We start from the raw sequence: 20,810 nt of genomic DNA on the forward strand, positions 1-20,810 counted from the left end.
TTCCTTGAAGGCGAGTTTAATACCATTCATACATTTTCATTTATAAATTTGTCAGTAATAAGAGAGTTGGTACATGGGAGAAAGTAACTGCATAATTGCAGCTTACACGCTTGTCTTACTGAAAAACTGCTGGCTCAGGCACCGGCCGTGCCGGGCGTCATGCATGAAATTGCAAATAGAATTTAATTTGCCCTTGTATCCTATAGGATCAGCTTAAAATGATTAATGCAGGAGAAAATGTTGTCAAGATTTTATTCATTACAATCTCCAAGGACTGCAATGCAAAGCCATCATGTATAACATGACAATGTGTAATATGCATCTTTCTGAACTGCTTTCCTGTGGCAAACAATCACATTTCTGCTCCTTAATTCCAGTGCTGAGGTAAGCAGGATTCATCCCATGCATGTTGTTGTGATCTCCTGGACAGGTGGAAATGCAATTTGTTTAAATTTAGGACATCGAGAGCTGATGTCTGAAGCAGCTCTGGAGCAGGAGGTAGTGCAGGCTCTGGAGGCTGTTGGGCCTGCAGGAGGGTGATGTGTCCTGCTGCATCACAGCTGGGAACAGATCAAGCTCTGAGACAGGGAGAGTCCAAACATTTTGAGTTTAGGTGTCTCAGTCCTCTCTGAGCTCAGCTGTCTCTCACCCTTCCCCTTCCCTCCACTGGTGCAGAAGCAGGAGTTGGCCAAGCCTGGTGTCATCATCAGCATGAAAACATTGCTGAAGGGCAGGAAGGTGAAACAGGAAAAACAGTGGAAAACCTCACAGCTAAATTGAAAAGGATAGCCAAGACAGAACTGAGAGACCGCAGAAATGGCTCAGTCTTAAAAATAGGCCTCTGAAGAGACAGATGTTCTTCCCCTGAAACTTCACTTTCCACTGCTGATGAGTACCCAGTAAGAAAAATCCCTTCTGCTCTGTAGCCACTGACTAATTGGCTTAACGCAGAGAGACAAATTATTGGATTGTTCTCTTTTTAGTGGGGGTTTTTTGAGGAGGTTATGGCTTAGAAATTGTTCTCATCAGAATTCTAATTGAGGAATGAAATATGGGTTGTGATTATGTTATTGAAATGGATTGTCTGGTAATTATATTAATACAACAGAATTACCATAGATCCCATGTAAACTGCAGCTGGGAACATTCCTGCCTCAGAGGAGTAGTCCCTCCTGTCTCTGAGTTAATCACTGCTTTGTTAGAATGAGAAATGGCTCTCCCTGTCCCCTGAGTCAGAGACAAACATCCTTTTCCCTTGGCCTGAAATCCATTTTACCTTCTGATTTCTTGTTGGCTGATCCACACTGGCTCTTGAAACAAAAGCAACAGGAGCCCTGCCCTTTCCCCCTGCCTGTGTCATCCCAGGGCTGATCTCAGGTCCCTCCTGAGCCAGGGATGTGCACTGGGCTCCCTGAAGCTGCCAGTTAGGGAATCCTCCTGCAGCAGCTGTGCTGCTGTTATTACAGAAGCTGTTTGGCTAATTAGGTATTCAGAGCACGGCACGGACACCTCAGGCTCCGATCTCCAGCCCACACTTTGCTGCCTGTGCTGTGGCAGGGACAGAGCAGGGTTGAGACTGGCAGAGGAGCACCACTGCTCACACAGACCTCCCCCCTCCCCAGAGCAGGCAGTTCATCCTAAAACCACATTTTTAGTGGAAGAACAGGGTGTGCACCAGGGAGCTGAAATTACGCAATTAGACAGTTGCAGTGAAAGTCAGTATAAGTGTAAGATCATCAGGATGCTGGGCACCCACTGATGGCTCCACACAGCTCTGAGTGTGAGGCCCTGGCCCAGGGTGCCCAGAACAGCTGTGGCTGCCCCTGGATCCCCAGAAGTTTCCAAGGCCAGGTTGGAGGACAGAGCTTGGAGCAACCTGGGATAGTGGAAGGTGTAATAGGGGAGCTGGAAGGAGATGAGCCTTAAGGTTGTTTCCAACCCAAACTATTCTGGGATTCTGTGATGATTTGGCAAGGTGGGTGTCCTTGTCCAGCCTGCACCTGCCAGTGTGAGCACATTTAAAAGACATCTCAGTCTGACAGGTTCCACTTTTGCATTAATTTAGAAAAGTGCTGCAAGTAGTAATTGTGCCTAACCCCCTTTGCAAACCTTATGCCAGATTTTTGTAATTAATTATTAGCAAAGAGAAACACGTTGGGCTTGAAGAAGCCAGCAGGGCCTCCTGGTGGGAGCACATGGACTAATACCTTATTGGTTTAGCTGCCAGTTAAAATGAGACAAATCATTGTAAATTTCATTGTATTACAACAATATTGATTCCCTATTAAACAGCAGACAAGGCAGGTTATGGCTTTAGGAAAGCTATTAGTTTTTTTCTTGAGAATAAACAGGAAACTAGTGTTTAATACTGGAGAGTCAAAGAAGGAGGAAGGTGTAGGGGAGGTTAAGGGGAGTGAAGGGGCACAGTCAAGCCAAGAAATGGCATGACTGTCTTAGGAGAAACCAGTGCAGTAATGGACACCTGCTGGAAGGGTCTGAGGGTGCTCCAGTCCCTTCCAGCCCCACAGAGAGGGATCAATGCTCACATCCCAGCAAGGCGCCAGCCACTCTGCCGCTCACCGCAGCCTCCAGGCAGTTATCCAGGCAGAGCACCTGGGTCAGCACAGCAGAAAATCCCTAAGAAATTCCATCATGGTGAAAACCTCCCACAGCCTGGAAGCCAGGCAGATGCCTTCATTCATAATATGCCTTCTCCAAAGGGTTAAACCAACAGCAGCCGCAGGTCTGGGATTAAGATAAATAATTTTTAATTGAATCAATACTGATAACACAGCTGAAGCTGGGAGCTTATTGACTCCTGGAGTCACTTTTAATGGTTCTTTACCCAGCAAACTCCACATGATCTCTCACCCATGTGAGTGCCTGGCACAGACAGCAAATTCCCTGATACCACAGAAACTTGTCTGCACCACAGGACAATAAAATGAGGAATTAGAAGCAGTAATTTCCACCCTTAATTACCAATGACAAACTAAAAATCAACTCAAACTCCTGTAAAGGAATATGCAAAGGAAAAACATTTTGATTCCCTCAATCAAATACTTAAGTCTATATACTGTGTACAGTAAATGCAGTATATGCCAACAAAATAACCTTTTGGATACTATCTACTGAGTGACACAGTGGCAAGATGAAGGCTGGGATGTTGACATAGTCCCACCAGGATCAGCCCCAGGATGGGGTTATTGTCAGTGTGGCAAATGGGAGGTGAACTGACACAGAAGAACTAAGAGCAACTCCACTCAGAAAGGTAAAATTAGTTTTAACCTGGTGACATTCTCTTTGCAAGTAAGTTCAGAGTTGGGTTAAGAACATGACTTGGACATGGCCCAGGTCTGCAGCCCCATGGCTGGCTCAAAACCACATGAATTATAAGAGGAAGGAGGGAGATTCCTGTGGGGTGAAGAGGGCAGAGCACCCCGTAGAGCTTTAGCTCAATCTACTCTGCAAGGAAGTGGATGAAGATTTCCCATAACAGGGATCACAGCCAAAAATTCTGTGTTACACTGAGCTGCAGTCCAGCACTATGCCAGAACAGTCTGCAGAAGCCCAAAGGACCTCAGATTGAAATAATCCAATTTAGGGAAACCAAAAGTATGAATCACAAAACACCAGCTACAGCATCCAGGTAGGAATGAATGAGAGCAGTTGGCTGGGTGATAAAACCAGCCTGGCGGGAGCTGGAATAGGATGCTGATAAAGCTGTCATCTTTATCAATTTACAAAAATGTAGTTATAAAAGCTGGGCTTCAAGGCAAATATGGGCTCTCTGTGGGAGGCAGTTTGAGCCGAGCCTTCTCTGCGCACAGCCAGAGCTCTGAGGGATCGGAGGATGGTGCTGCTCCCCTCTGTCCCTTGGTCCCTGCTCAGATTCCCGCTGGTCAGCTCAGGTCTCTCTGCTGGTGATGCTTTTGAAGCACCAGGGAACTGGGCTGATTAAGCCTCTTCCTGGGGTGACAACAGAAGATCAGGTAGAAGTTCAGAGCCACCAGCTTCAGGAAGCAGCACTGAACTTCCTCCTTTCCATCAGATGCTCTAGACCTGGCCTTTGGCAAACCATATCTTGGGTACAGCATTTCTCATTCTATTTCCATCTCCTGCTGTAATTTGTTACCAAATTCTTACCCCTCCCTCAACCTCAATCAGTTGTTTTACATACAGTGCATGGTCCTGCACACAGGTTCTGTAAATGAACATGGTGACACTCCAGTGTAGATGAAAGTGAAAAATTGATATCGCATTCCTGGCTTCATTTCACTGTGGCACAATTCATTGGTGCCATCTATCTTAGTCCTTTTTTAAATGGCAGTTCTTCTTGAGGTGATTGACAAGTGAATAGATTTTCTGCCACAAAGTTTTGAGGTCAATCAATCACTTATGTGTATTAATTACAAAGATCTTGAAGCTGCAGTAGGCAATTTTTTTACTTCAATGAGCTACACACACAGAGTTGCTTAAACTTATTTTTAAACAGCTTATTTTTCACTGTTGGTCAAAACTCTGGGCTGACAGATTAAAAAAAAAAGGGACTTGCAGCTCCTGAAAGCAAACTTTATTATTTCAGCAGACAGCACTGCTGGGCTATATCAGTGATGGCATAGCAGGAGTCTGAGGGCACAGAAAGCCACGTCTTCCTCCAGGTAAGGAAAAAACCCAGTTGCTTAGGCAATTAAAGGTTTTATAACTCTTTCTGCAAGAGAAGGAATATATGGAATCCTGGAATGATTTGGAAGGGAAGGGTCTTTAAAACTCATCTCATTCCAACCACTGCCACTAGATCAGGTTGCTCCAAGCCCCCTCCAAGCTGGCCCTGAACACTTCCAGGAATACTGTGGAAGAAATGAAACCTTATCCAATCCCTGCCCAAATTCTGCTGCTTCTTACAGAGAATTAGTAGCATCCTGGCTGACAGGATGCTGCCCAAACTCCATGGGAAATAGCAATGTAATAATGTTGCCTCATGTTGTATGGATTTGTAGTGCTGCTCTGCACAGTTAAACAGATAATGTTTCTCACCCAGAGACACCTGCAGCTTTACAGCCAGAGCAAAGATTCTTTATACACATAATATTTTTCCTATACAGAGTCGCTGACACGTGAAATAGGAAATGCAGGAGATAAGGTAGACTGTGTATGTATATTTATACATACATAAATTCTAGTTTGTCTATCAGTTTAACTTTATAAAGGGTTTGAGCTTCTGAGCACATAAAGGGATAACTTAAGCAGGTGTATGTTCCATGAATGTTGAAATTTTCCTGGATTTCATATAGCAAAATTCTGTCAGAATTTCAGGCTACTTCAAATGCAGGTGGTTGGAGGAAAGGAAGTTTTTTTGTAAGAACAGGCTTTAAAAGAAACTGGTTTTATATCCTCTATTATATTAATTGAATCTAACTACAAGCTGATGGTGAGAAAACATCTAACAACCTCTGTGTGTTATAACAAGCACTAGAAAAGAAAGGAGCTGGTTATTTTGGGAGGTTCTGCACTGGCTTAGCTAATTGCAGCTCCTGCAAATTCTGAATTGTATGAAATTTTTACACACATTTTGGGGAACATTCAGAATGCTCGATTTTCTCCAGAATGAGGTATTCACAATTTTGTAAAATCCCACAGCTGCAGCAGGGAAAGCATTGTAATACCCACCTTGGAAATGAGCACAGTGTAATTAACACCCACATCGAGCCTCAGATACAATGGAGGCTTCCAGATAAACAGCTCAGAGAAGAAAGGGAAAAGCTCTGGTAGCAGTTCCAGGGTGATGTGCAGCCCCCCACATTGGGGTGAAGGGGTGTCTCTGCAGCCCCTGGCTCAGGACACCCTGTCCACAATACGGGGACACAGACACACCCGGCTGGGGACGGCCGTGTTCGGCCAAAGCCTGGACTTGATATCTTGGAGATCCTCCAGCCTTACTGACAATGATTCTGTGATTCTCCCCTGGGAAATGGAGAGTGGCTCTGGCCATGCTGGAAAAGCACTGGAGAGCTTTTCCTCCAAGCTCACCAGGAAGTGTCTCAGCTCCTCTGAAACACTGGCAGCACTTCCTCAGCTCCTGCTTCAGTGCTCAGAGAGAGAAGTGTCCATTCCCCAGGAGCTGTGAGCTGCTGGATGCCATAGCCCTACCTCTGAGCACCATTTTAACCCACATGCAAAGGGAAATCTTGAGGCTTGAGCCCTATGCTGTTGGACACATGAAGGCTTTAGTGCATGAGAGGGACTTGTAAATGATGCAATTGTAATAATTTGTATGTAAAACAGCTTGTCCTTCACCTACCAATTTAATGCAGCCAATTGCAATTCCCAGTCTCTTTCTAGGGGAATAGATTGAAGGAAAACCTGAGGCTGCAGCCCATCTGTGCTTATAAGTTTCTATTTATTGCAAAATAATTTCCCATTGCTGTTTTCTAAACTGCTTTGACAGAAACAAAGCTGTGCATTGGAGTGCTGGCTTCCCTTGGCAGTAGCCGTGTGGAATTGCAGGTTTGACCTCATTTCATCCTCTGAGTATTTAGAGATTGCTTTCATGCCCAGGAACCATAGGAGTAGAATATAGATTCCTTCCAGAGTGCATTGAACTTGGAAGCAGTAAGTGACCTCTGAAGCTGAATTCTATAACCACAAAAATAAAAAATTTCTTTCTTTAGGAATGAAAGAAACAGGTTTAAGATCAACATCAGGACAACAGCTGCTCAACTAAAAATATCCAATAAAGTGGAAATAGAAAAGCTGTTTCCAAATTATATCTTTTTGAAAAAAATCATTATTTCTGTGATTCCCTCATGCTTTCCATATCTATGTTACTATCTAACAGCAGGGACTGCAGAAGTTAAACTATGTGAGTCTGTCCTGGTGTCCCCTTGCAAACACACAGGCACAGGGAAGCTACACCAGGACTAGATTCTATTCCAGGAAAAATGGGCAAATTTCCACTTACATAATGTGATGCCCAAAGGGCATTTTCACAGAATGGGAGGGAAAGAACAGAGCAACTTCCAGCTGTTGGTCTGCTGGAACAGGTTTTTAGAGGCCCAAGTAGAGACTGTTTCCCCTTAAGGGTGTTGTCACACCTTTCCATGAGGAACAGGAAGCTGTCACAGCAACAGAAGTGCAACAAACACTTTGCCACTTCTGTGCCATCTCCAACCCACTCAGTGGGTTTCAAAGGGCTTCTCAAACACTTTACATCAGGCCATAAATGTGTATCCATTAGTTACCCACCCACAGCATCCAGGGGAGTGGAAGCAATTCCTGAGGCTAACAGGGAAAAAATAAATCTCACCATTTGGAAGGTGATAGCATAGATGTAACAACTGCACATGTCTAGATAAAAATAGATGAATACTGCAGAGGCCAAATTGTCTTTTTGACAGATGATATGAAGATAGGGTCATAAAAACGTTCTCTCCATAACTGCACCCCCCTTGATTTATATTAGGAATAGTGCCAGGAGTCATTATGGATTTAAACACAGCATTTTGCTGCCATGTGCTGTGATGTTTCCAGCCAGATTAGGAGACAGCACATGGATATGGCTCATTATGCTGTCATTTCCCAGGATTGGCGTGAGGAGTTTGCACACCTTGGCACCAGCATCATGACCCTGTGAGAGTGATGGCCTCAGGGACTATCACAGGTCAGGGGCCACTCTCCTCCTTTGGCTGCAGCAGCACCAGGAAGGGACACTGGGAATCCTGAAAAGCTGCATTTTGTTTTGTAGCCAGGATCTTACATCCCAGCCTGCAGGAATGGATGGGAACCCCCGTTCTACCTTGTTTTGCAAACACAAACCTTTGGTGCTGCAATGGCTCTTTGCTGCAGGGCAGTCTGGAGTAGTGAGTTAATTCATTTAGGGTGGTGATGTGATATCCAGCATGCACAAGGGGCTCATGCCAAGCTCTCCATAACCCCATTTAGCACCTGACATCCCCATGGCACATCCCAGCATGGTAACCAGTAACTACCACCTACATCCTCAATGGAGCAAACCAGACCCTTCCTGGTTCCGTCTGAGCCATCAGCACATTAAGCAGAAATTGCCTGGAAATACCTAAATGAACATGAAATAAAGCTGAATGAAATCCAGAGCCAGCTGCAAAGCTCTGAGAGCTGACCAGCCTCCCAAAATTCGGAACAGTTGCTGCTGTATGGGACAGGACCGGGAGTGTCACACCCACTTAGCACCTGACTGAGACACGGGACTCCCATTAAAGGTGATTGTTAACACCTGGTGGTGCTCGTGCTCCTCTGCTCCTGGTCAGACCAGTCACTGCTGCTGCTTCAGAGGCGTTTGGTGCAGCAGCAGCTCCCATGGGTCTTAATGAAGGGCTCCCTAATAAAGGCTTTAATTGCCTGGTAAGAGGAAGGGCAATCCCCTGAGGTGGAACATCTCTAAGATTAAAGGCTGCTCCCAGTCTTTCTCCCACTGCTTCTCCTTGTGACTTCAGATTTAACTCTCTTCACACTTTATTTCTTAATTTCCCTTCCCCTTTGGCAGTCATGCAAAATAAATGGGAAGGAGAGAAGGCCCAATATCAAAGAGAAAGAGAAAAATTATTATCTTTAAAAACTTAAATTTCTTTTTTTTTTCTTCCTAAATAATACGGGCAAGAAACTTCAGAATAACCCAGCAAGAAAAAATCAGTCTTTAGGTGCCTTGGGAGTTTGGAAAGCAGAGTGGCTGAAAGAAGTTGTTCCCTGTGAGGGTGAGGAGGCACAGGGTGCACAGGGAAGCTGTGGCAGCCCCTGGATCCCTGGCAGTGCCCAAGGCCAGGCTGGACGGGGCTTGGAGCAGCCTGGGACGGTGGAAGGTCCCTGCCATGGCGAGGGGGGAAGGAGGTGAGTTTAATGTACCTCACAGCCCAAACCATTCCAGGATCCTAGGGCAGCTTCCCAGATCCCATCCAGTGGACAGTGAGCCTGGCCCTGCCTGTGCTGGGGTCCCCTCGTCCCAGTCACTCTGCTTTGGTGATGGAGTGTGCAAAAGCATTCCCTGTACAGAGAGGGAATGGTGCTTTAGCTGCCTTTCTCCGTCAGGAACTTTATTCAGTTGTCCCCAGACATGCTAATTAGTTTGTTCTGAGTGGAAATAAGTGTTTCTGGACTTCCTTTGTCATTTTCCGTCTCTCTTTAACTCCCATCTGTTCCCTTCATGGTTTGTGAACTAAAAAAGAAAGAGGAAAGAAATGGAAAGGAGTTGATTTGAATTTTCCTTATCAAATGCTGTTACCGAAGTGGGGCCCTAGGGATCCCATGGAAAGGTTGCACATGCCTCTGCTGAAATCTAAACAGGTGTGGGAAATGCCCTTTTGCTGTAAATGTTGCACGGGAGTCATTAATAAAGTGCAGTTTCACTAGGTATTGCCAGATGCTGACTCTGAGAGCAGCAGGAGGTCAGCAGCCCGTGAGGCAGCAGTGCCAGGGGGGAATGAGCCACATTGAACCTCTGTCTGCAGCACAGGGCTCCTGGGGAGACAGAGACCCCATCCCTGACAAGCACAGCCTTGGAGCTGTTCCGACTGCTGCCCTGCCCTGTGTGAGGGCTTGGCACAAGCATGGTGCCTCGAAAGGTTGGGAAAGCTTTGTTTCCTTCTCTCTGTGCCCTCCTCCTCCTTCTCCAGTGCACTGCATGGTTCCAGGAACAGCTGCTGCATGAGGAATGCAACCCATGCATCCCAATGCATGAGGAATCACCTTGGGAAAAAACCTCCAGGATGGTCAAGACCAAGCTGTGCCCAATCCCCACCTGCCACCCAGCCCAGAGCACTGGTGCCACGTCCAGTCATTCATTCCTTGGACACCTCCTGTGGTGGGGGCTCCACCACCTCCCTGGGCAACACATTCCAATGCTTAACAGCTCTTTCAGTCAAGAAATTATTCCCAATATCCAACTTGACCCTCCCCAGGCACAGCTTGAGGCCATTTCCCCTCATCCTGTCCCTGTTCCCTGGAGCAGAGCCCAAACCCCCTGGCTGCCCTCTCATGTCAGGGAGTTGTGGAGAGCCAGAAGATTCCCCTGAGCCTCCTTTTCTCCAAGCTAAAGAGCCCCAGCCCCCTTGGTTGCTCATCATAGAACCTCCCCTCCATTCTACCCTGTTCTCTTTCCCTTCTCTGGACACACTCAACACCTGAGTGGGAAGGGCAGGGGTCTGGTGGTGGTGTGAGGGTGATCCTGTCACTCCTGGATGCTGCTGAAACCTGGAGCAGGATCCTCTCCATTTGCAAGCTGCCACAACAGCTCCTTCAGTGCAACAGTAGCATAGTGATGATTATTTTCAAGACCTTGTTACAGAGAGATTAATTCTTGTTTCTGGTTTCTGTTTCAAACTGGGCATTTTAACTGCACGAGCAGGAAGCAGGCAGTGATTAGTAGTCTCAGGTATCTGATTTGAAGTAAGCAGAAACTCATCAAAGCTAATTTTAAGGTGTGGGAATGCTTTCCCAGCACACAATCAGATACTCCAGAGCCAGCCAGCAGGAGGTCCTAGGAGAAACGTTCCCAGTGGAGGGAGAGTGCTGGGGTTTGTGCCCAGCTCACCCCATCCAGTGCCACCAGGACACACGTGGCGGTGTCACCACTGGGCTGGCACCACCAGGCTCGGTGGTGCTGCTGGATGCTCCCCCCTGGCCCTGTGCCCCTGCCAGAGTGAGCTGTTCCTGGAAGGCAAAACATCCCAGGGATGGTGGCTGAGGCATGGTGGGTACCAGAGACCAGCAAAAGCTGCTGCCATGTCCTGCCTCTGCTCGAAGGCTCTCCCCAAGGCACTGAGACTCTGGGAAATGCTGACTCCTACACATGGGATCCAGTGAAAGGCAACCCCATGCTTGGAAAGCCAATTACATGCTTTTGCCCAGGATACTCTGTTAATGCCCAGGAATAACTGAATCTGCTCAGGTTCTGAAGCTCAAGGTCACCTCTGATGGCTCCATCACCAGCATTGCCCACAAGAGGACACATTTAAGGGGCACAGGGATGGGTGCTCCACTCCCCAGCCCATCCTGGGGATTATCCAGGGTCACCTCAGCTGCAGGTGGGGCCTGCAAGTAGGAGCAGGATGGGCAGGATGGGCACAACATCTCAGCTCTGCAGAATGAGGCTGTTTTTCCTCCTCTGCAGAGGATAAAGTCAGTTACAAAGGAGCCAAGACAATTCAGCTGGAAGTGAGCAGGTTGTTATACCTGGCAGTTGATTTTCATAGCTTTTTTTATATGGTGCATTAACAGAGTAACAAACCCTGTTACAGTTTCATAAACATGATTTCAGACTGAACACCCTGTTTCAGGGCTGGCTCGTGTTCGAAGAGCAGGACAGCCAGCTGAGCGCTGACTCAAGAAGCTGGGAAGTGGTCTGAAAGTAAAAAGAGAACCATAAATGAAGCAGAAAGCTCTTGCATAGGTTTGGGCTTTCTCACAGCTCAATGTTCTAGCTCAATGCGCCAGCTGAACACCTTGATTTTGGGACACGGGGGAGGATGGCTGCTCCCGATGTGACCACTGCTCACCATGACCTTCTGTGTGCTTTTATTGGAAAATGAATTTACTCGCCGTATAATTAGAGAAAGAAAATAGTTTTGACCTCAGCTTCATACTTCTCAGCTTAATGTGTATGATTGCTTTGCCAGCCATTTATTACTGTCAGCATTTCCAGTTGGGGCAGTGGGGAGCAGCGATGGGAGGGCAGGAGGATGGGAGGCTGGGCATGTGCAATAATAAAAAGCTGTTTACAATTGCATTTTAATCATAGATACACACCTGGGGTGCAGAAAATCCCACTGGCCTCAGTCACCAAAGGTTCACAGGGGTGCTGGAGGGGAAAAACATTGCTGCATCCCCTGCCTTGCCCTTGGTCTGCCTGCTGCAAGCTTCTCTCCTTCCAGAGGTGCTCCAAGGCAGGTACATCCAAGACTAATGAATTATTGATCAGAAGATAATAGGAGTAGCTTTATTTCTAATGGCTGAATTGCTTATTGATCCGCTTCACACGCAGAGAGTGGGAGGACTGAACATTTACCACGTGTTATTGCCATTGCACCCTTGTCTAATTAACACCCCCCTTGTCTAATTAACACCCCTCTGGGGCGTGTGCTGGAGAGGAGCCTGTGCCCAGGACTAGGACTGGGAGCCTGTAAATCCATCTGGGTTTAAGTAACATTAACAATGAAGGAAAACCCAGCAGCTTTAGGTAGTCATGGACAGTAGAGGAAAAGGGGAACTCCCTGTAATGGACAGGCAAAGCCTGGTAATTCCCTGACACCACAGCATCTGGCATTCACTCTGAATCCCAACAGGATGAAATGAGAACCAGCCACTGCTTGGAACTCCATGCTATTTGCAAAGTACAAAGGAGTTCTCACTCTTGGATATATGGAAATCAGACAGGTAAAAGAAACAAGGGCTTAATGCTGCCTGACAGTACAAAGTGTTATGTGGAAATGGATTTTTTTTTCCCAGTTCTTAACTGGCCTTTGTCCTTTAACCTTGTGAGACAGAACAGGTATCTAAACTGGCATTAGAATTTGTATTTCAAAGTAATATGTGCAAAAATACTCAATACAATAATAGTTTTTAGCTTTCCAATTTCAGGGTGAAGGAGACATGGCAATAATCCAGCGTGTGCCAAACCTGTTGGAGGGCCAAAGCAGGAAAGTTCTTCTGTTCTTATTAGATTAATGTGCCGTGGCATTTTAAATTAGAAAATATTAATGTCGAAATAATAGGAATGTGCTTGGGTAATTCTTCATTCCCTTCAGTAAGGAATGAGAGGGCTAAGGGAGAGCTGCTGCCAGAGGAGTTTCCACTGCCCCATGTTAATCCTCCCCTGAGTAGGCAGGTGGCTGGGCAAGCTGTGCAGAGGCAGAGACACATTCTTGCCTCAGGAGCGCTCTAGATGGGACTTCTGAAAATGAGGAGCCTCTGACAGCCCCACGGAGACCTCCCTGCTCCAGGCAGAGGGTCTGTTCCTGCCCTGGGACCCCCAATATGTCCCCAGCTAAGCCACGGCATCACTGACAAAGTTTACCTTTTTCCTCTTTTATTTATAACTCTCATTCCTCTTTCTGCTGACTCTCTGATGGCACCACTCCAATTTAATTAAGTAAATAAATAAATTGATTAATTTCGATGGACTCTCCTGAGTCCTGACACATCTCCTGGCTGCAGGCTGGGCAGGGGACAATAATCTCCCCCTGGTGCCACCCAGTGCCCTGTGTCAGCACAGATCCATGGACACTCACGTGCTCTCATGGTATCACCAGGACAGGGTAATGGAAAGAGGAGTTCAGGACATCCCTCATCCAGTGGCCATCCAATATTCCAGGCTCTAGAAGTTGGGCTGTGAGGACAGGAGCAAACAAAGTCAGTTTGATTTTGTGGACACAAAAAAACCTGAGCAGCATTTTTTTTCCATTTTGCTTTGATCCAGAGCTTTTTTTAAAAATACAATTCAGAGGACAATATGGAATAACTGTGTTAGTATCTAATTATCTTTGCTGTTGACTCACTGCTCCCAGACAGTTTGACATGGTACAGGTTTTTTCTTTAAAGTGTTATTTCCAAGTAGCCATGAAATAGCACAGGATTACAGATGGAAACTTGTCTTACTTGGGATGTTTCTGAGAGGAATTGGGACAAACAGGTAGATGGAGATGCAGCTAATTAAACTGAGATTTGTGCAAAGAAGAGAAAAAAAAAAGTGCCTTATCTGGTGGGAAGGGCAGAGTAGAGGAACTGAGGACACCTGGTTTCTAATCTCCAGCCTTCCCTGATGTGTTGTGTAGCCTGGGGCAAGTCACTTAATTACCTTTTGTGTGACATATATTCATTCTCAGTAAGGACTAGGCATAATAGGACAAGGGCTGGAACCTTTCTCTACCCTGCTTTGCTTATGTCTTGAGCCAGGACAGGAGTCACTGGATGTGTTCAGTTTGGCTTTCCAAGCCTCATCTATGCAAACCTATCATGAGAAGATGTGTGATGATGGTGGAGAAGTCATTGGCAGAAGCACTGCAGCACCTTTCCTTTCCTCCTCAGTTTCCTGCAGCAGCTGTACCTCTCCAGCACCAACCCATATCCTGGACCTGTCTCTGTCACTGCTCTTTCTTCTCCATCCTCCTCCTCCGTCCCTCCCCACACTCCTCTTGTCCTCACACCCACCCCCGGGTCCTCCTCAGCCGTGGCTGTGCCTTTCCACGTCCCCTGGCACAGTATCCAGGCTATTGTGGTCCTGAGCAAATCTACGAGGGCAGAAAGGCCATTCTGCAGCCCCTGGTAGGTCAGCCCCTGCCCGCTCCTTCCCCCTGACTGGGATCCACTAAGTACAGCCAAGGAGTTGGGGACTAATAGAAGGAGCAATGAAGACTTGGAATGACCAAGTCCCAGTGGAGTGGGTGCTGGCACCTTTTCAAACTGATTTAAAACAGGAACTCCCTTTTATCCTCCTCCCTTATCTCATTCCCCACCTCACTGATTCCTCATCAAACAGTTTAAATTAATTTGACCCTGCTGTTCTCTGCCCTGTTATCTTTTCCCCCCTCATTTATGAATTTTAAATCAACTTGTTAACTACCTATTTAGTTGCATAGTTTCCCTGTAATAATCCCTGCCCCTGGCCGATTGAGAATTAATTCTGGAGACAGCACACTCAGACTTCCAACAGTGGCTGCAGTGTCAGGAAAATGACTTTATACAGACCAGTAGCCCAGTGGCCGTTGGAATTCGGCTACTGGTGCTTTGTGCACAGCCCAGTGCTCTCCAAGCCAGACCCTGCCACACCATTCTGGTCTGGGCAGGACCAGGGCATCTGTGTCTTGGTGCTGTGCAGGGACACAGGGGCACAGGACAACTTCATTGCCAGGCAGGCAGCCCTGTTTTCTCCTCAGCCCTTCCCCATCATCTCTATCCAACCTCCCAGCCCAGAGCTCTGGAGCCATTTGTGATGCTGACAGGTACCATTTCCAAGATGGAAACTGAAGAAAAAATCTATAATCATTTCCTAAGGGTTATAATAGTGGATTATGGATTAATAGGAGAGGGTAGAGAAAACATAGGAAGCACTGGAGGCCATAAATCCTGTAAATTAAGTAACTCTTTGTGTCAAGTGATGGTGGCTGTGTGCTCAGGTCCTTGTGTGGCAGCAGATGGATTTTCTGCCTTGAGGAAGCTTTAATTCTCACCAGTATCAGGGCCAGGCACTTGCCCTCAGCTTCCCAGGAAAGGTTGAGGGACAGCAATGCTGAATCCTGTGGGTTTCCTCCAGGCTTCACAGCTGAAGGTCATTTCAGTGAAATGCTCAGAGTTCCATCTTTAGGAAGTTTAATTCCCCTCGCATGCTTTGCTTTCATTCCTTCTTTCTTGTTTCTCTGAAGTCATAGAGAGCAGCACTTCTTTATTCAACCCTACTGTGCATTCATCCTACTTGTTCTACTTGCACAGAGACATTGTGAGAGTGCTGGTACTTATTTTTCCCACTTTTTCTTGCTTTGGTTAGTTTGGTTTTTTAAAGTTCAAGGCTAAGGAAAGCTGTCGCAGAATAGAATTATAGAATCATAGAATCATCAGTGTTGGAAGAGAACTTTATGATCTTCCAGTCCAACCATCAACCCATCACTGTCACTCTAAGCCCTAAGCCACTAAATCACATCACCCAGTGCCAGATCCAGACACCTGTTAAACACTTCCAGAGATGATGACTCCATGCCCTCCTAGGGCAATCTATTCCAGTGCCCAACCTCTTTTACCCATGAAAAAAAATTTAATGTCTAATCTGAATCTCCCCTGTCTTAGTTTAAGGCCTCTTCCTCTGGACCTCTTACTCTACTCTTAGGGTAGAAGAGACCAGCTCCCATGTCACTACAACCTCCTGTGGAGAGTGATAAGGTGCCCCCCAATCCTCCTCTTCTCTAGACAAGGTCCGTTACCTCTACCAACGAACTAGCCAGAGGACCAGCACAGCACGGTGTGTCAGCAGCAAGTGTTTTAGTTTAGCTGTAGGACATGCCTTCTCTTTCTAGCCTGAGAAGAGAAGGCTCCAGGGAGCGCTGAGAGCCCCTTCCCGTGCCTAAAGGGGCACAAAGAGAGCTGGAGAGGGACTTTGGACAAAAGCGTGGAGTGGCAGGACAAGGGGGAATATCCTGGCACTGTCGGAGGGCAGCTGGGTGGGATGCTGGGGCAGAGCTGGGGGGACCGGGCCAGGCTGGGAATGACCCTGGCAATTTTCATCCCTGGGATTTCTCATCCGTGGGAATGCGCATCCCTGGGAATTCTGCAAGGCCACAGGGCGCCCTCTGGCGGCCCCGCCGCGCAAGGCCGCAGGGTTCGCCCTTGGCCCCAGCCCCGTAGCCGCGGGCGCCCCTTGAGCACCCACACAGCACGGAGCACCTTTCTGCCCACCCGCGTGGGGATCCCCACACAGCACGGAGCACCTTTCTGCCCACCGTGTGGGGATCCCCCCACGGCACGGAGCACCTTTCTGCCCACCCGTGTAGGGATCCCCCACACTGGTGCATGGATGCTCTCTTTGACAGCAGTGTGGCCATGGCAGCAGAAAGCTCTTTTTGGGGAACTGTATGTCCCTGTTTCCCCTCTGGCCTCTAGCATCGTGGAGTTGCTTCTCTGCCCACCAGGCCAAAGTCCTCCCCGCTGGGGCAAGCAGGTCAGAGACTCCCTCTATGATTAGCACTCATCAGGGTGCCAAGGTCTGGGATGACAGGCAGGAGATGCTCTGGTGGCTAGAAGCTTAAGAGTCTACATGGACACAGCAGTGTGGGCAGCATGTGGAATGGTGAGGAGGGATGATGGCCACAATGGGCTCCATGCCAGCTCCATATGCCCATGGCAGTGGCAGGAACACCAACAGGATGGTGGTTGGGGTGCATAGGAGGCTTGCCCAGAACTGGTGCAATTCTCCCTTGAATACACATGCTTCCAAAAAACCTGGGATGCTCAGGGTGTGCCTGGGCCCATCATGGGGCCAGTGCAGCCTCTTCCTGTCATGCAGTCCAGCTCACAGCACAGACAGGACTAGTCTGCCCACTGTGTGCCTCCAAACAGCTTCTCCTCCTTTAACTCGTTGGCCTAGACCACGTCAAGCCCTCCATGGGGACACAGTAGCAACATCCCAGCCTTGCCTGGACATCACCACAGAGCCCAGACTGCAGGGCTGTTCCCTAAGGCTGCACCTGAGCAGCACAGGGACGCCAAAATCTCTGCCTGAAGCAGGGCAAAGGTCCTGGGTCCGCCCAGAGCAAAGTGCAGCAGAGTTTGTCCTTGGCAGTGTTTGCCCTGAACACAGCCTGTGCCCCACAGAGCCACCCTGGGCATGTGCTGTGCCCCATCTCCACATGGCATTGGGGCACCCCTCACCCCCTCTGGAATAGCTCCATGACAGTGGGGTGTCCTTCACCACCCCCTCCCAGACTGGGTCTATGACAGTTGGGCATTGCTTAACCCCTCACCCTAACACAGCAAAGGGCTCTCATTAACAGAATATAATGTGCACTGAAAATAACTGATGATCATCCTGCAGCCATTGATGCCCTGTCTCCTGTAATTCAGCTTTCCTCCTGTTAAGGGGCTGTTGTTTTTCCCCAGAGCCCAGCCCAGGCAGCAAAGGCTGAGCCATGGCCCTCTCCATCTGCCCATTCCTGTACATCTATCCCTGTTCCATGTCATGCCAGGCCACGGACAGGACTCTCCAACATCAGAGCTAAATCAGGTTGCTCATTGCACAAGGGTGTTCAGTCTGTGCCAGGGCACAAACCTGGACACACCTCTGTCCCAGAAGCAGCCCGAGGTGGAAGAGAGAGGAAGCCTTCCCTGTGGGCCAGGAGCTACTCCTACAGGTTCCTCCCACTCCTCAGCTGCTGGCAGGGTGGTTTGAGTGATGCTGGAGGAAGTGTCTCTGCAGCCATGGCTCATCTCAAAGCCTTTGTGGGAGTCAGGATGGGCACTGCACGGCTGTGGTCGTCCCCATACACCCACCTGCAGCAGGAAGGTGGCAGCTAGCAGCAGCAATGTGGTTGGCACTGATCACCCTGCCATTTCTTGGAAGTGTTCAAAGCCAGGCTGATGGGGCTTGTAGCAAGCTGGTCTACTGAAAAGTGGCCCTGCCCATGTCATGGAGTGGAATGAGATGAGCTTTAAGGTCTCTTCCAACCCAAACCATTCCATGATTCTCTAATTCTCTCTGCCCCTATCCCAGCCAGGGCAGACAGCCACAGCCAGAGGCAGTGCTGGCCATGGGACTGACAGGCCTTTGCCAGCTGCTGCCCACCCTGCTGGGCCCCACCAGCACCTTGGCAGCGGCTGGGAACAGCAGCATTTGTTTGCAGAGCAGCAGCCCAGAGTGCTTGGACAGAGATGCACACTCAGCATAACACAAATCTCCCAAAAAAACTGAATAAAGTCCCTGGGCAGAGCAGGAGCAGGCAGGGACCCAGATCCCCTCCTCATGCTTGTCACATGAATGAGCTCTGCAGCCAGGCTCCCCTCTCCCCAGGAAGGGGATTGTGATACGTTGTGGGGAGGATTAGGCTGTTTCTGTTTCAGGAGGCTGGGACTGTCTGTTGGTGAAGGGCTGTAGGGCTGCCAGGCCTCTTGCAGAACCACAGGCACCATGACCCCACAGAGTGGGGAAAATGGGCTCAAGGCAGCCTCCCAGCCCAGAACTGCTGTGTTCAGAGGGCTCACAGAGGGAAGAAGGGAAAGGAGGGAGGACAGCTGAGGTCTGCCTGCCTCATCCCACTCCCACCATCAAGAGGCCTGGCTGCCACCAGCAGCCAGCAGCAGTTCCAAGCCAGCAGCTGGAGCACAGCCTGCTCCTCTAGGAGCCCCCAAACCCCCCCAGCTGTTGCTGAGCAATCCTGGCTGGCAACTTTAGATGTTTGGGAAAACAAACTCCAGGGGAATTAGCTCCCAAGTATTTCCTCAATTCTGCTTGCTATGAAGAGAATTTTATTTTGCTGTCCCTGGAGGAAGGAAGGCAACGTGGCCAGGTACATAAAGGAAACCTGTGGAAGAATGGTGGGAATCTGGCCAGCAGTACTCCAACTCCTCCCAACTCCTGGCATGGGGAGCAGGGAAGCACACATGTCCCCATGGATGTACTGTGGTCCTTTGCAAAGGAACCACATCCAGCAGATCTCCATCTCCTCCAGTTAGGCAGCACAATGGGTTCAGCCTGCAGAGCAGCCTGGAGCACAAGGGCTGGTTTGGGCATCCACTGTCCACTCAGCCATCACCATGGGTAAAGCCAGGGCTCCCATTTGCTTTTTGGATCCCTGTGCCTAATTTTAGCTCCTCTTTTACAGGTACATAACACTGAGAGAGGCTCTGGGAGCCCAGGTCATGTACTTCCCAGCACTGTAGATAACTTTGCTTGCAGAAATAACGTGACTAAATATAGCTCTGCTGCTCCTGAGAGCTGAACCAGGAGCAGGCACAGGGACAGCCCCTGCCTGGTGGGGGAGGCTGGCCCAGGGCAGAAGCTGTGCCCTGAAGGGGTGCCACACCTGCCATAGCAAGGACTGTGCTCCACCCCCAATCAGGGCACTTAGTTTATAGCCTAATACAGGGCAAGAGCAAGCTTCTCCTCCCAGTCCAGCCGACATCTTCCTCTCTTACCTGCATTTCCACAGCATTGTCAGAGGAACAAGTCCCACAGGAGATCCTGGAACAAGGACAGGGCTGACACGCAGCTCCAGAGGGGGCATGGAGGTCACCAGTAGAGAACAACCAGGATTTACTACTGAAGTGTTCCCAGCCAGCCACATCCCAGCAGCAGGAAATTATTTAAACACTTTTTTCCTTAGAAGCAAGGTTGGCTTCCTGCCCTAGCTAAGTGAGCCTCTTCCAGTGGTCCTGGCTACAGGAACACCCATGTCAGCTGTGGACACAGCCCACACAGGACCCCCAATGACCACAAGAGCTGAGCACATTCTGCATTTCACAGAACAGATGCTCTTCCTTAACAGGCATCACCAATGTTCGGTATGGCAGAAGAGCCCAGGCCTTCCTGCAGCTCTGTCTGAATCCCACCAGAGACCACCCCACACACAGAGGGGACCTTGTCTGCAGCTACAAAAACTTGGATAACAGGGCAAGTTTCCCAGGGGTTGGTTATTGTGATGTGAGCCCATCTCTCTAGGGGTCCACCAGACACCCCATCTATAAAAATACAATTACCTGGCTTTACAATATCACAGCTCAGTAATTGTACAACATCCTCTTTTGCAAAATACTCCCCTAGCTTAATAATCTACAGTCTTTAAAAAAAACCCAACAATTCAGGGGGTGCTTTATGAGATATTTAGACCAAAAAAAGCAAAATGGGCCTTGCAGACAAGGGAGAGCAAGGAGAGCAGGAGAGCAGTTGCAATGCAGGGCTTGAAGCTGCCACAGACTCAGAGACCCCAGAACAACTCCCTCAAGATCACCTTCATTTAACCCCTGAATTTAGTTTCAGGCCCATACAGGTGTGGTTCCACTCAGCTTGGAAGGAAGTAGCAAGAGAATCTGCACAATATTCAGACTTTTAAGTGCATGTCCCTCCCCCTCAATCAAGGCAGTTCTCAAGGCTTTTTATAGGTTTCTAAAACTAGAGTGCATGAGGACACTATGCTGTTGCCATCCTACTGCTAAGCAAAGCCTCCTCTTCCAGCTAGAAGGGGGCATCTCACCCTCTCAGTATGTGTCCAGCTTCCATAGGGTGCTGGAACAGCAAGTGTAGAGTCCGGCCCCACCACAGCCCCACTCACCCTATCCTCAAAACTGACCCTAAATCTATGTGATCT

This window comes from Agelaius tricolor, unplaced genomic scaffold, assembly GCF_023055355.1.
Source record: "Agelaius tricolor isolate 1412-34295 unplaced genomic scaffold, bAgeTri1.0.p SCAF_30, whole genome shotgun sequence".
NCBI classification, from domain to species: domain Eukaryota; kingdom Metazoa; phylum Chordata; class Aves; order Passeriformes; family Icteridae; genus Agelaius; species Agelaius tricolor.